Source organism: Falco biarmicus, chromosome 1 (assembly GCF_023638135.1).
Source record: "Falco biarmicus isolate bFalBia1 chromosome 1, bFalBia1.pri, whole genome shotgun sequence".
Lineage (NCBI taxonomy): Eukaryota > Metazoa > Chordata > Aves > Falconiformes > Falconidae > Falco > Falco biarmicus.
The window spans coordinates 98,006,215-98,023,567 of record NC_079288.1 but is presented as its reverse complement, the minus strand read 5'-3'; the positions used below and the strand labels follow the sequence as shown (position 1 = coordinate 98,023,567).

At 34.1% G+C, this 17,353-nt stretch overlaps 1 long non-coding RNA gene across 2 annotated transcripts; it reads left to right on the top strand.

Moving 5' to 3' along the window:
- Window positions 1-1,068: 1,068 nt before the first annotated feature.
- Window positions 1,069-15,756, top strand: LOC130152944 (uncharacterized). Of its 2 annotated transcripts, none has more exons than XR_008823160.1 (4): window positions 1,069-1,144; window positions 11,122-11,167; window positions 12,352-12,405; window positions 13,178-15,756. It is a non-coding gene; the product is annotated as an uncharacterized LOC130152944 (long non-coding RNA). The 2 variants fall into 2 exon arrangements; XR_008823159.1 differs by having other exon boundaries at window positions 12,352-12,505.
- Window positions 15,757-17,353: the final 1,597 nt, after the last annotated feature.

Here is a 17,353-nt window from a genome sequence, read left to right as displayed (position 1 = left end):
TTTATACCTGACATTCAGTCCTTGCTCCCTGAATTTCTCTCTGCATCAGATTCCAAATTAAGTTTCTTCCTAGAAACACTCCATGTTTTTATGAATGTCAAATATAGCTGCAACAACAGGGTTCCAATTTTAGAAAGTCACCATAAAATTCAGCTTTCTCATTTGTTCTCTTATGTTCCTAAATACATGCTATTAAAAATTTGGGTGTTCAGGTCTCCATATATTCTTATGAAATCAAATAACTGGGTACACAGTTCAATATAGTAGGAAGGGTAATACGTTAGTAAATGTCAGTACTTGGTAAGATTCATTGCGTTATACTGTTCACCATTTGCTCAGTAGCAATGTTTTCTTCTGTATTTGTTATGTGTGCAGACAGTGTAGGCAGAGTAAATGATCTGCAAAATATAGATTTTCTTTTGTCTTGATTGGTTGCAAGACTGGAAGATTCCTTAAAAAGAAACTTCCACTACTGTACTTGTCAAAGGTGTGTAAAAAATAAGAAAAAGTGGAGAGAAAAATAAAACCCTGAGGGACAAAGTGAAACTGAAAACAGATGTATGAGAAAATAAAATTATACTTTAAAGCATTACACATTAGATGAAAATAGAAAAAGAAAACACACAAGGACTGAAAGCTAGAAAATTGAGTGAAAGGCAAAAAAGTATTCTTTTTATTCAGACAGAAACATAAGGTGATGTATGGATCTATGTAAGGTTTATAGATGTAAAATCAGGCTTGAAGCTGAATCACTGCAGCCATTTCTCTGAACATGTACGCAACTGTGAAGTTTGGTGTGATTCTGGGCAGGTCTAAAGGCAGAAAAGTGCATTTGCCTGAAGAACTAGTGAACGCAAGTCCAGTAGTCCAACTAAAATAAAAGGTTTTAAATGTGCAGGTTTTCTGCCCAAAAATAAAATTGCAGTCTTTCTGTCTGCAAATTCTCTTGGAATGTTCTGAAAAGATTCAGCTGGAGAAATACATGAGTAGCTTATAAACAAAAAGCCAACAGAAGGTCTGTTAGAGATTACAGATTCTTATCTAATAGCTAAGAGGCTCCTATTATATCTGAGATATTCTCTACAGCCCTTGTGAACCTGGAAATCCCACTTTGCACTTCCAAGGAGATCAATACTCATCATCAGTAAGTACCATAATATAGAAAATTAAATTGTGGAAACTTCTATTTCTTGAATTAATGTTAGTTTAGGATTACTGTCATTATAAACTGAACATACACATCCTAGCTACTAAACAGAAAGATTTTACAATCTGCATTAACAATTATTTTTATATTCTAGATGTAGATGTGATTTCTGTCTACATGTATTTTGGCTGTGAATAATAGATGAGGGTCATGCACATAACCCCTTTTTTCAACTTTCAACATTATCACAATGATACTCTTTAAGGAGAGAAATAACTGCTTTCAGAATGAGTACAGGAATCCAGTTTGAATTACTGCTGGATACAGAATAAAACACAGATTATTATCTCTTCCTAGCATCTCTGTGGAGGAGTTCAGCTTAGGAAACATTTATTCTTCTAGAAAAGACAGCTGACCAGAGTGGTATTTCATTTCTCTCCAGTGTGAGAGATCCTGACACCCATCTCAAGCTGGATTACAGATTCAGCAGAAACAGGGAATATTTGCCCTTGCTGCAGTGAGATCTTTTGTTTTAATTCTGAACTCAACAAGGTTTTGAAGCTGTTGCTTTTCACAGGGCAGAATTTCACCTGATTATGTGTCCCTTGCCTTCTTTCATTCTGAATTTGGTAGGAGCCAGAAGACACTGCCTTAAAGGAAGGTAAAAGTCTAGTTTGTATCTGGTGGATGAGCCTCCTCATGTGGAAACCAAACCATGAAGGCAGGATGCCACTAGACATTAAATGCTAAGTGATCTTGCCTCTGTATAAAATACAGAACTATAAATATAAGTAGCATATCTGTGTTTCAAGCACAAGCTGTAGCTCTGTAGCTAGGATATTATTCTAAGAGATATGGACTGACACTTCTTTAAACAAACAAATTTCACCTAGATTTCTTGCATTCTCCTTGACTGTTATAACCATTGTACAATAGATGTAAGCAAACACCAGCATTTTTTTAAATACAATTCAGCTACTGACATAGTTTTGTAAGTATTATTTTTATATCTTTATTTGTTTGGTTTTTTTCCTTTGCATTTCCTACTAGCCCTAGGAAATTAAATATGTAATTTAGGTCAGGTCAGTTCTATAAGAAACGGTCTTCTCTATTAAAAACAAAACCAAAAACCCCCCCAAAAAACCAAGTAAAAAACCACATTGGGTAAGGAAGGAAAAAATACGAATCTTTAATAAGTATTTTACCTTGTGTCTGGCATTTGGAACAAAGCATAAGTCTTTATCAAAGGTCCAAAAAAAAATATTTGGACTAGGCACTGTAGGAAGAAATATTGTCATACATTATCAAGTAGAAAAACACAAAGAAAAATCAACCAAAGACAGGCATTCAAGGTGGAAAATAAGAGTACAATAAATTAAAGTTGGTGACAATAAGCAGGTTCTTATAATAGTAACGCCATATCAATCTACATATAAAATTTTTTTCAAGGACTGCCACAAAATTAGAATTTCAGTTCCAGGATGAAAACAAAGTGTACACTCATTTTCATTCTCAAAAATAACAAAAAATGAATCCTTATTAACTCCTTTGGTGGGGAAAGAAGAAAGAAAGAAGTATGGACACACTGTTTCTCCATAGGAGGTATAGCTTCATTGTCAGGGATGATACCTTAATATTTGAACCAAAACTCAGTTCTCTGCTTGATACTGTTGTGGTTTAACCCTAGTAGTCAGCTAAGCACCACACAGCTGCTCGGTCACTCTGCCAAAATGAGATATGGGAAAGAATCAGAAGGGTGAAAGTGTTATCTCAACTCACAGGTTGAGATAAAGACAATTTAATCTGTAAAGCACTAGCTCTATGCACAATCAAGCAAAAGAAGGGATTAATTCACTGTGTCCCATCAGCGGGCAGATATGTAGCCAGGAAAGCAGGGCTTCATCACGCATAACAGTTACTTGGGAAGACAGACACCATGACACCAACATATCCTGCCCCCTTCATCCTTCTTTCCCCAGCTTTTATTGCGGAGCATGTCAAATGGTATGGAATGTCCCTTTGGTCAGTTTGGGTCAGATATCCCAGCTGTGTCCTCTCCCAGCTTCTTGGCCCACCAGTTCTCTTACTGGTGGGCCAGTGTGAGAAGTAGGAAAGGCCTTGACCCTGTGCAAACACCCTTCAGCAATACCTGAAACATTTGTGTGCTATCAATACTGTTTCCATCGCAAATCCAAAACATAGTACCACACAAGCTACTTTGAAGAGAAGTAAGTCTGTCCCAGCCAAAACCAATAAAGATATAAGATCAGGCTTGTTACACATTTACTGGGTTTATTGTTTTCAGGAAGATCCTCTCTCTAATATAAATCAGAACTTTCATTTTGGGCCTGAGAAAATGTTAATTAGACTGATAAATATCTATTGAACAATTTTGGAGTTCAGAATCAGTGTTTCTTGAAAAGAGGATGTAAGGAAGAAGAAAAACCATGGCAACCGAGGAAAGATGTTCTGTCTACAATGTGATGTCCATATTGGTGTTTTTTACTGTGTATTTTTATCAGGGTTTTGAATAAATATATTTCTTGGTTTTAAAATATGACTCTAAAGAAAGTTGAAAAACAGCTGAGAGCACTTTAGAACTTCATTCCTGACTGCTTATTTTTCATTCATGTCAGATATTTGTACAGTTCAAAATCAGTTATAGAAACAAGGTTGGTTGGAATACCCCAGAACTATCAACAGCTTTTGACAACCTGTTTAAGGGCTGTGACTTTGTAGCAGGAGAATAAATTAATTTATAAAATAAAAGTATATCCTTATGTATAGATTTAGTAGTATATGAAGCATTATTCTGATTTCTTTAATTTTCAGCTCCAAGATTCATCCTTTAAAGTCAATATAATATCAGCATAATTGAGAGAAATGTAGACGAACTGGTCAATAATAATTTTGCAGTTTGAGATTGAAAGAAACCTAATTCAACATAGAAAAAATATACAGAAATCTGTTCTGAGCCAAAACATTCCTTTGCTGAGTTTCATTTGCATATAGACTACATAAAACATAAACTGCTACTGCAAAAAGAACAACATATAAATGAAGACACAGTCAAAAGTTTGCAAACAGTGAATAGGATAAAATATGGTAATATAAAATGTGTGCAAACAACTTCAAATTATATAAAAATTCTTATAAATTATAATTTGTTTGTGGTTATTTTATGAAGAAAGAAAGGGTTATGTTACCGATTAATCACAACCTTTGTAATTTGTCTCTACATTTTAATGAGAGTTTTAATGCTTTTCCATTCAAAGTAAAAGAAAAATGCTGTAGGCATCAATAGGAGTAAGAATAGGCTTTTAGTCAGCTGCGTTGCAAAGAGTATCTGCAAACCTAGAAGGTAGAATCTTTATTTAATAATAAGTAACCATTGTCCAAAACTTGTGAAGATTTGCTGGTAAGGCAGAACTCACAAACATGTAATGAATTGTCTCCCCCACCCCACACATGAACTCAAGTTTCCACATACAGGAGCTACAGAATCACTTGAGAGACTAACAATGTGCAACCCCTGTCCCCACTGTAATTTCTGCTTCACAAGGTACTTGGTCTTCTTCAGGAGTCCTTACTTTGGTATATTTCTTTTCAGCTGACCTTGGACCACTCTTGAGGTTTAGTAATGTGTTAAATAATTATGCCCAAGAAAGAACAGGCACAGTCAAAGGGAAACATTTAATTTCCTCTTCCTACTTTTCAGAAACAAATCAATGAGCATGCATAAAGAAAGTCCAAGGAAAAAACATGAAACTCAAAACTCAGTCAAATTTTAAAAAGTGAAGGATAGTACCTCATTTTCCTTAACACTACTGGATTCCTTTAGTGATGACAAAATCCATGCTCTGAGATAAAAAGCACATCTATCTTCTTTTGGTTTAATGGAATCCGAAAGTGGAAAGTGTTCTCAGCAATGGGAAGGAAAATATCAGAAACAAACAAACAAAAAAAAACTGAGAAAGAATAAGTGGAGAACATATTTAAAATCACAATAACAACCTAACACAGGTTACAAGATGTCATTCATTTATACCACATCTCAGGCTCATAAATGTGAATATAATGACACCAATCATTTGTTAATGCTAACAGTAACCCTTTTAAAAGTTTATACCTAAATTCAGCTGCTGCATATCTAAAAGGAAAAGTTGGCTTCCACTTAGAAAACGTAGAATAGATTTCAGATTTGACTGTATATAAATTATTTAAAAATTTTATTTCTGTGTATAAGTATTCACAGGAGAATCCCATAATTGCTGCCAGGCTTTTCCAAACCCAAGGAAGAGCAGATCTGGCTCAGCATAGCCTGAAGGCTGGAAACCACTGCTCTAGGCAAAAGACATGATGGATGCTCATCTATTAGTTTAGCCTGTGTGCATGCATTCAGCAGGCTATGCCATTTTTAGCTGGCAGAAAAATAAAACATAAAAATTCCACAGACTTTATTTTTAGTCTAATACTTGAGGGTTGGTTTCTAGGTTTAAAATTATTCAAAATAGTTCTTGTTTGTCAAAGAGGAAAAAATTGGGCTAGATATGTATAAATTTACCTCATCTGAATTCCAGTTAGCAGCAGATATAGATTTATTAACATAAAGAAATAAACTATTCTAAAAACTTCATAGTAAAATTACTAATACCTTTCATTTCTAGTCACCCGAATTTGACTTTGTAAATTAGTTTGCCATTAGTTTTATAATTATAAAACTAAGTTATACAGAAATTTTGGAGTTAATTCCTTGGGTGAAAGCTCAGTGAAAGCTACTATTTAAAGACAATAAGTCAAAGCACTCAGGGAGAAGATGAAGTAAAAATCTATCCATTTAATTTTTGTATGGACATAGGTGTCCTTGCTGCAAATGCTTAGGAAAGCTTTCAGTAAAATCTGTGAATTTGTGTTAACATTCACAAGTCAGTAAGGCAGCTCATGCACCTAGCTATGTTTTCAAATTTACGTGCAAACATAAGTGTGTGGAGGAAGGTGGAATGACATTGGAAGAGAAATGGAATTTGTATGACTGAGACCATTTTCCTTGGACAAAAAGCTAGGAGTTAAGGAAAACTGCAGAAGAAAGTTGTTTATTGGGGGTTTTTTTGTTTGTTTTGGGTTGTGGGTTTGGGGTTTTTTTCTCACTCTGGTTTTGATTTGTTTTGTGAGGTTTTTTTCTCTCTCTCTCTTTCCCCCACACCCCGCCCCCCCCCCCCCACCCCACCCCGCACCCCCCATATCAGCTAATTTCAAATTAAGTTGTAGCTCAGTTTCACCTGGTAGGTTAACTTTAGTGGAAACGGTAAATCTGTCCCATCTTTGACAGAAATAGAAGGTATTGGCTAACCTCAATATGAAACACATCTCTTTTCACAATACGAAAAAAAAAAAAAAGTATCCGGTCACAATTGGCACAATTTTAGAAATAGCTGCTGTTAAGAATTAGTGATAACAGCCCTAGATTACCCATACATTTATCAAACACTCTTGTAAGACACCTTATAATCATGTAACAATATTAATTTTAATCTGAATATCTTATTGAGTTTGTGTGCTTGTCCTTTGTATAAAGAATGAATTCCAGGGGAAAAAAAGTTATTTCATTTAAAGTGAAAGGTGATCACTCTGTCTTATTTCTTACTAAACATTACCAGATTATGTATCTTTTTTTTCTTAATTAGAACTTTTATCTGATAATATGTACAAAAATTATGGATATTAAACTGTCCTATATTCCCAAGATTACTGAGGCAGTGCTTGGTTCCTGTAATGTAGAAAGAATGTATTGCTTTTATTTGTGTTCCATTCATCCTGTGGAAAAAGAGAAATCTTTTTTAGAAGCTTTATCTGATTTTTTAAGTAAAAGGAATAAATTTACACATATTTGTTCTTTACCATAACACAGCACTTCTTCAAATGAAACTAGTCTGATTTTATAAGAAAAATCTTTGCAGAAGTTAGACATTTTATCTCCTTTTTACTGATATGTACAATAAGCCTCTCAGAAGTTTAATTATTTCTGCCATGAACCTCTTTACTGACTAATATTTTCTTTCTTATTTCAGTATCTTGTATTTTATTATCACAATGTTAGTACAGTTAATTCTTTACTCATCTACCAGTGAAAAGCCTTTTCTGTTAATAAGATTTTATAACTTTTAGCCTAATGCGTTCCTGAAAGAAAGGTAATTTTAAGCCTACAGGGTGACCTTTCATTTTTTACCAGAAAGACTTCATTCTGTTCATTATATTTAATTTACCTTAAAAAGAAAAAAAAAAAAAAAAATCTTAAAATCCCTAAACATCAGCATTTTGCTGACACATTCAATTCCTAACCAAACCTCTTGCATTTAGAAGCAATGAAATGATAAATGATATACTAAAACTACAAATGCAGAACTCACTAGCATGATTTTTTTCTATAAGATGTGAAAAATCTTTCACTCATACTTTTTACATTGAATCAAAAACCTACTTAAAACTGACAGTTGAAGAAACTTGAAATAGCTCTGTAGCTGCTTCTTACACATAGGCTTTGCAAATGTCCTGTGGACATACTTCGTAGGTCTATACATTGTGTGCTTTCATATCTTCTGTGCATGACCTTTTGAAAAGCAATGAAGTGCAGTGTAAAATGGTAAGATCTCTGAGCCACTCAATAGAGTAAGATCTCATGAATTTCTTCCTGCACATACATGTACTCAATCTGAAATTTTGCTGAAGACCATACATGACTTTTATCTGCACCTTATAATTAAATAAATAAATAAGGTAATATTTAATGATTTAGTGGATATTTTCAAACAACATTTCTGGTCATACAATCTTCTCTACTGTAAACTGATGTTTTATAGTAACTTTTTTCCTTGTAAACTTGGTTATTCTCAGTATTGTGTGTGGAAATGCAGTTTCAGTCTAGTTTATGTATACATTCTGCATAACGAGTAGTCAACATTAGCCTGGTGGAAACCTTGAGACTGGTAAGGAGGATAGTGATGCTCTTGCTGTACCATGACCTAGTTATGTAGGTGAACAGCATCAGGAATGTTGATATCTGTACAATTTAAAGAAGGTTCTACATTTGAGTCTTCCCAGGCTAAGCAGCACCTCAGTGAAGTTTTTGATTATCAACTTTTAAATGTAGTCTCCAAAACTTTTTTTATTCCAAGACATCAAGTAAGGTCTTTAATGAAAAAAAAAAACAAAACCAAAAAACCACATAATTCCTGCCTGACACTTAGGTCACAGAGGTTTGGGGTTTTTTTTTCACTGTGTGATAAAATTACTAACCTTAGGTTCGTGGGATAGTTCAGTTTACCAGGGACATCAGGAGCTCAGCTCTCAGGTCAGACCATGTTACTCAGATCTTGATCCAGTTGGTTCTTAAAAACACCTAGGATGGAGACTTGACAACATCTCTGGGCAGCCTGTTTCACTGCTTGACTGTCCTCTCACAGAAGAAGTTTCTTTCATTTCAGTTTATGCCTATTGTACCTCGTCCTCCCACCACCGAGCACTGTGAACAGCCTGGCTCCACTGTCTTGATGACAACACCATCACACAGGGAATCAAAGCCATCACTTCTCTGGTCTGATCAATCACAGCTCATTCAACTTCTCCTCACAGGGCAAGTGCTCCAGCTCCTGACCACATGGCTGACTCCCTGCTGAACCCGTTCCAATTAAGCAATGCCTTTGATTAACTGGGAGGGCCAAAATTTGTTAGTGGGTTCTAGATACAGTCTCACGAGTGCTGAAGAGAGGGGTATAATCACTCTTGTTTGACTTCTTGGCCATTCTTCTGTTAGCACAACTCAGGAGGCTCTTGGCTTTCTGTACTGCCTGGGCACACTGCTGGCTCATGCCCATCTTTCTGTCTACCAGCACATCCAAGTCTTTTTCAACAGAGCTGCTCCCCTTCTAGATAGGTCCCGGCCTCTCTTATTCCACGGGAGCTCTTTCTTCCCAAGTGCAGTACTTGTCATTTGTCCTTGTGGAATTTCATTGGCAAAGATAACTAAATTTGTCTTAGATTATGTATTGGTCTTTCAGTTCACAGTCTTTTGTGGATCTGCCTAGGAGACTGCTAATATGCACAAGATTCAGACAGGAAAACAGTGCCAATATCTCTGAGCTGTGACTGCAGCACTACATTTAAGTAAAGGAGTCCTGATGAGGGGAAATCCTTATCAGTTTGGGAACATGGCTTTTGGGAAGGAATTACAGAACTTCTGGACCCAAACTAGTAACTGTGCTCTTTAGAACACACACTTGTTCTCCATTTCAGCTTTATGATGCTTCATTACAGAGAAGATTTACTAACTCAATAGGGTCATACCGAAATCAAGAAAATGATTCCTAGTCAATTATTAAAGAAATGGAAGCAGACAAATGAAATTGATTTTAAATATTTTATGGCATCAGGCAACATCATGAACCTGTAGTCGCATTTTCTAGAATTATTTGTTAAAAAATAGAAATTTCTTATTCAGATCATAAAGATTGCAATTAATTTGTAAAGCCATTTTGGTTGAGTAGCAGCATTTTTCTTCCTTAAATCAGACTTGTATTTCCTGCAGTTTGTGTTTTGTGGTAAAATTTACTACTAAATTTGGCTTTAGGCCAGAAAGAACAGCAATTCTGATCTATAGCAATAACTTCCTATTATGTTCTTGTGAATTACCAACTCAGATGGCTAACTAGAGTCCTTTATTTCCTTCCCCAGTTTCAGGGGGCTTTTCAGGATTACTCTTTTTTTCTTAAGTTTACTCAGCTGCATGCTGATATTTACTTTTCACTTAATTACCTGTTATCAGAGTTGTCCTGCATATATATGTAATATATAAATACGTATATATGTAATACAGAATGTAGAGGTATGTATTTATCTCCGTATATAATTAAATCTGCATTTAAGTCAAAAGGAAATGATAGAAAAATGCAATAAACCTCCTGTAAAACTACATGTGGCATAATCTACAAGTTTTATTTTTAAAACTTTATCTTTAAAATTTAATGACTCATCTTAGTATCTATGGATACCAGTAATATCCCATAGAAGTAGTTTAGGTATTTTTATTGACATGATTTTGTTACAATGGCAGTATCCTCTAAAATAATAAAAGGGAAGTCTCTGATTCAGTGAACTCAGCCTTCACAGAAATTTTATAATAGTGTCACTATGTCAGTTAACTAATAATTTTTTATTTAAGAAACCACCTATTAAAACATATTATATCAAAATACATGTGTCCAAAAGTTTTACTGAAAGCTTTTTACTTTTAGACCATAGTTAAACTGTAGGAAAGAACAATAATCTGAACTTTACAGCAGTATATATCAAAGGTGACAAAACCAAGCATAATTTCTGTAGGATATCTACACTGTTTTTCTTGCCATTTCTCTTTATCATAACTGCTCTAACTACACCTGAACTGACCACAAGGAATGTAGTATATCTGAACATAGCTACATATATAGCTGATACTATTTAAATTTACTGTATTATCTGTACCTGAATTACAAATTCAGTGTTCCCCTGTACTTCCATAATAGTATATTACTATTTATACTATGCAGTAGGGTTGGTTGGTTGCTCAGTATTACTCTGTTTGAATATACGGCAGTATTTCTTAGTTCATATGATTTTTTTAATTCCACTTACTTTTTTAAAATTAATTTTTACTTCTTCTTAAATAATGCTTTCAGATATGGCTCTGATTCAAATACACTAAAGTAAGATTCCACAGATTTCAAGAGTTTTTGGACCAGATTTCATCTGAAAATTAATCAAAATGTTATTTCCAAAAGATAAAGATTTCTAGTCCAATTTGAGGGCACTACTGAAATATCCTGTAAACAACTCAAAATTCTATTAATTTTCTGTGTTTGATGTTGTCTTCCCCTACTTCAGGCAGATAAAAGAGAACTAGTACAGATAACTTGAACTTCTGTTTGTGATATTTTTGACAGCTACCACAAGTTATTGAAAATGCCACCTCAAAGAGATTGTAATGCTGTAAGTAGACTTTCTCATTTACAGGAGTTACTTTCAAAATGTTAAATAAAAAAGGTAATTTACTCTGATATTTACTGTAGGTGTACTCTTACCTGATGCTGCTGCAGGTTTTCATGTGCCCTTTTCAACCCATTAACAGGGATTTTAAGTAATATAAGTAGTAATAAAACCCATGAAAATAAATGCATGTATATATACATACGCACGTAGAAGCATACATATGTGTACACATACATTCACACATCTGAAAAGAAACAATGGGCTTTTCTTGGAGCATTTTTTTTTTCCTGGACTTAAAATGGAATATAAGGTTTCTCTTATTAAATAATATATTTCCAAAGAAAAGAAAACACAATAATTTCATTATAATATCAACATCATATCTGATAATGATAAATTAAAATAAACCTGCATAGACATGCAGAACTTGTTTTATAGTTATTCTATATTTTATAGTAGTGCTGCTTGTTATTGGTTACTGATATACTTCTTTACTTTTTCCCTTAAGTACAGTACAACATGGTCAGATACACCTTAAGTGAAAGTGAAATAATTTCTATTTAATATAAAGTAAAATAAAATAAAATTAACTGAAATAAAGCTAATAATATTATACCATAACAATGTAATATATGTGAAATACTATGATATGATATAATATGATATAATAAATATAATTAATATAACATGATGTGATATAATATAATATAATGTGATTTTGTATGATATGATATAATATAATGTTTATAATATAATATGATATAATATAATGTAATATGATATAATGTAATATGATATAATGTAATATAATGTAATACGTAATAAATGTATTTTCAAGACTTTGTGGAAACATGTTTTGCAGGTCTGCACAAGAAAACATTTGTTTTGAACTATTGCACCTTTCCATAAAACAAAAGAATTAAATGTCAGTTTCCATTATCGAGAACAAGATTTAAATCAGTGTTCAAGGAGTAAAGAGTGGGAACTGAGCAATGAAATGCACTGCTTTTACCTATAATAGATTGTCACTAATTGTCATATCTCTTCTTGACTCTAGATTTTGATGAAGCTCCTCAGATATGGTTTTAGGATCATTAATATTAAACCTATACATGAATGGATAATACACTGATACGAATTTGATGTACTTGTAGTCACATAACTGCATTTCTATTGCATTACAGCATCTGGAAGTTAAAGAAGTTTTACACCAGCTGCAAAAAGACAGAAAATACAAGGTAGAATGTTAGGAGGAGTATGGTGTACTGGTAACAGCTGATTCAACATCAAACCTTCCTGTTATCACATCACACATTGAACAAGTTTGAACTGGCAAGGGTTAGTTGATACTGAATTAGTGTTCTGTGTAACCGAGCACTGGGATCCCAGTGTCAGATTTTCACTGTCATCAATCCACAGCCTAGTGGAATAAATTTAACATATTCCCCCACACATCCACCCGCACACCCCAACAAGAAAGCTGAGCTGGTATTCTGTTCCACACACAGCCTCTGCATTAGTCCTTTTTCCATCTGCTACAGAATGCCTTCTGTATATGCAAAACCTTCACAGATAATTAAATCATATTTTCAGTCATTGCAATTTAACACATGATTTCAACCACACACCTTGTGTAACTGTTTTAACAGCACACTTCACATATTTCAACTTACACTTCTAGTAACCTTTCCAAAGAGTCTAAAATTTTTGGCATTTAAAACACCATAAATCTGTACCTCTTAATTCTTTCACCAGATGAGGAAGTTAATGAATTGTGTGCAATGCTTATTCATTTTAATTATATTTAGGAAACTTTTATTGTAATAATGACAATTGCTGACCTATGTTTTAAACTATTTATTCAGTATAATTTTTCAAAATTCAGCTGATTACTCTTGCCTATTTCTCTAGACAAGATTATTATTTTTTTTTAATTTGTAACTGTGATAAGTATCTGGTCTTGCTGATCTTGTTTCCTTACTTTAATTAATTTCTTTCTGACTTCTGTAGGTACTATATTCACCAGCTACAAAGGATGGGAAAGGACCATACACAGAAAATTTGTAAATCTAGGCAACAAGCTTCTTTTTATAGGCTTGTGACAACACAATTTGAATACAGAAAACCTGATCTTATTGGAAAAAGTTAGTCTTTTCTTTTGATCTTAATCAGGATAAAAGAATACATCTAAAAATACAGACCTTTATTTTTTTTTCCTGAGTTGCTGTGATTGCCTAATGTTATTGACTTTTGTTTTCAAATAAATAACTTGCCACAAGAAAAGTGGAAGAAACAATAAAACAGGTCTTTTCCTAGTCTCAACTCCCCTTGTTTTCACCACACATTGTACTCAGTCCCACCTTGGTGAGGTGAGGTGGTGGTGCAGGAGGTTAAAGTCAGAACATAGAGGTTTCCTTCTACTCCTCACTTCTTGTTTTCCTCTGCTGCTCCTTATTTCTTACTGCTCCTCTGCTCCAGTGTAGACTACCCATGGGCTGCAGTCCCTCAGAGACACCCCTGCTCCAGCATGCAGGAATGGCACAAAGTGGCTCATGGTCTCTTCCCGTACAGAGCACCCTGCAGCCCTCAATACTGAAGGCTTACAACATTGTAAGCTATTTTCAACTGGTTAATAACCTCGTGCAATCTAATTACATCATTCTTTTGGGAGGAAAAGAAAAGCACAGGTTAGTTCTTTATTGTATTCTGGAACACTGATGCTTTGAAAATATAATTAACAAAACTTCTCAAGCAAAACCTATTTGGTGGGTTGAATTGAAATATGTTTATATCATCTGTTTTTCTACATAAAATTCTTATTTTATAATAACATACATTTTTCCTTCACACTACAGGTTACTGAAATCCTTGGAAAGCATTTTTATGTCTATCACCCTCAAAGAACTGGAGAAAAAGAATGCATAATTTATATGTGTAAGAACGCACCTGTTCTCACAATCCTCTGTTTAATATAAGAGAAGACAAAATTATTTCTATATTCTTTGGGGTATATAAATACTTTGAAGAGAACCGTGCAGAAGCAGGCATGTTTTTTACTTAAGGCTGCAAGACTCTTAAAACCACACACAGAATTTGGTTAGACTAATTGAGGCAGACTTGCAGCACTGGATTAAAATCAAAGGCTTTAAACCGTTGCTGCCCCTGAGGGCCCTCCATGCCCTCCTGAGCAGTGTTTCCTCCCTGGAGGCAAGGATGTCTGATTTGCTTGTGAATAAGTAGTACCACTATGGCCTTCATCCTTTATCTTATGTTAAACTGACTCCAGTTTTGTTTAACTTCTGTATAATAGACTGGAAACTGAGGTGATGCTGGAGATGATTTTTGAGTGGGTCATGTGTACCTACCTCGGGGACAACTGTGCTTATCAGTGGGATGAGAAAGATGAGTAGGGGTGGTAGGAGCTGCAGCTGATTGTTTTACATCTGCTACTTCATGTTAAGAGCCCTAAGAGGAGGAATATCTTCTTTGATTACTTCCCTTCCCTTCATATTTCATCCATGTTCTTAATTTCTCTATTTACCACACAGTTATTGCTGTTATGTAACCTGGAGTAGATCTTTGTAATTGGAACATTTGTTTGGTTTGTGAGGTATTTAACACTTTCTGGCTCAAAACAAAAAATAATTGAAATGTAATGTAATAAGAAATTAATACAATATCTGTAGTGGCAGACCTGATTCTAAGTCATGATGTTAACAATGAAAATTTCTGAAAAGAAGCCTGAAGTATAATTCAGTAAATTGTTGTGAACAAACTAGGGATTTAAGTAGTGAGAAAAGTTAACAAATACACATGTGAATTTTGTATAATGGCTAGTACAATTTATGACACCAGCCCCCCTCAAATGCATTTTGTACTTACATCACCATTATGCAAGTTTAGCAGGTCACCATACACAGGACACTGCACTTGGTTGCCTGCATTCCATATAGTATTAGTAACATTTCCAACATAGAACTTCTCTTTATAAAGCATGAACAGGCAGAATAGAATCTACCTGATTCTCAAAAGACAGTACAGTCTGCGTTTCTATAATGCTGTGTAATTCCTACTCAGAGCCACTCCTGAACAGTAAGGGTGATTTAATTATCTAAACAGTAATTAGGAAATTAAATGGAGTTGAAAGCTTACATTCCTTTGAGGCTCGGGACTTGGCAAATACGGAAAAAAGTCAAATGCTTCTCTCCCTGATCACATCTGAAGGGGTATGCAGTAGTGTAAAACTTCAGAAGAAAAGCTTTTTTTCCGCTCAAGATAATTAAGGGTGCATATTTCACTTCTGCTGAGATGAAAAAAAAAAAACAAACCAAAAACCAAAACATATTAAGTTTCATCTAGATGTAGGTAAACTTGAAGACAGAAGCTAGTAAAAGGGATTTCAACTTTTATAATCATAATTAAACACCAAAATGTAGTTCACAAATAACCTAAACTCCGGCTCCATTAAAACCAGTTACTTATCAGTGTACTGTACGTTGTATCATCTAAACTTGAATTCTGTTTATTTGCAGAACAGGAAGTAAGGAACAATTATATTTAGGAAGAACCCTAAATAGTTAGAACCAAAGACTGTGAGACAGCCAGATTCACAATTACTGTATCTTTCACAGAATTTTGAAGATAACAAACAGAAAAACCTTTAATTTATATGGAATGCATTGTTTGCAATATATGGAAACAGAAATGTGATTTTGAAATTTTGTGAACCCACAAATAATTTAAGTAAATAAGGTTATTATTTGTAGCATTCATAGAATATTTTAGCAACTATTAATGAAGATTATTGAACTACTTATGAAATAGTGTTTATTTACCAGCTAATAATTTAAATATTATTTTTATAATACAAACATATATCAATAACTTAAAGCTTTTTTCATAGGCTTGCTAATGGAGTGTATAACTAAATCTACTGTTTGTATGTGTGTTGCAGCTCAATTGTACTGTTAAAGAAATTATCTATGTTCTGTGTGATGCCTTTTGAGAAAGAACATCTCTTTCCATTGCCAAAATTTTTACATGTTGAGATAATGATGATCACAGTATTTTATCTAAACTTAATGTATTCTAATTAATGAAAGCAAAATGAGCCTTTTGGTACATCCCCTCCACCAATGACTGTTCAAAGGCCTCCTTCATCTTTAGGACAAGTCAGTGTTTTTGAAGGCTGAGTGGGAGACACTGAAGCTAAAACCAGGGAATGTTAAGTGCTTTTCACAGTGCACAAGAACAAGAATCACAATAGATCTTCATAGGTTGTCTTTAGCAGAAACCAATGGAATATATATATACACGCACAGAACATATATAATAACTCCACTTCATCGAAACTATTTTGAATTGTCATGAGCTAAACAAAAAGGCTCTGATTAATTCCAAGAGATCAATGCCATAGTTTAGGAGTTGTCTTCTGAAAGATGATCAACTTTGATTGAAATCTGGTATTTGCCTACTCCTGTTCTGGAAAAAAAAGCAGTTCTGATAAGGTCCATGTTTTTAAAATGCAGTTACACTAAAACCGATGGATTTCAGAAGATCATCAGAAATACAGCTGTGAAAACAAGACTAATAAAGCTCCTTGCCTTAGTATAACCAACAGATTTTTACATGAAAATGGAATATATGCTTATTTATTTTTCAATTACTGTCTACACAAAAAGGATTTGCAGCTAAAATTTGTACAGCTTCCTCATGCCCCAGTTCTACAGATCTACCTTTCTGTTTATTAATTCCAATAGAGGAATCAGGTGTGTAGCAAGTAGGTGTTGCTTTCTAATATTTCCATAATTCATGGAGAGATTCAAGCAGCTTAAATGTCTTAAACTAGAAATACTGATTAAACAAAGTGTTGAACTTTGGTCCAATATAGTTTTGAAAGGTTAAACTATCAGAGCAGAAGCTCCAACAAAAAGATTTTGCATAATCTAAATTAAAATATCATTAAATATGTACAAAACTATGTAAAAAATCATATTTGGAGAGTACTTTTAAATAGTTCTTAATCAAAGGATTAATTAGCTGGGGTTATGCAAAGGTCTGTGCTGGGAGAACAAGTGTGCAAAGGAGGCATAGTTTCATTTAGTACCTAAATTGTGAAATAGAGAGTAAGATGATTACGTTTGCAGATGGTAACAGTCTGGGAGGAAAAACAAATACATTAGAGGA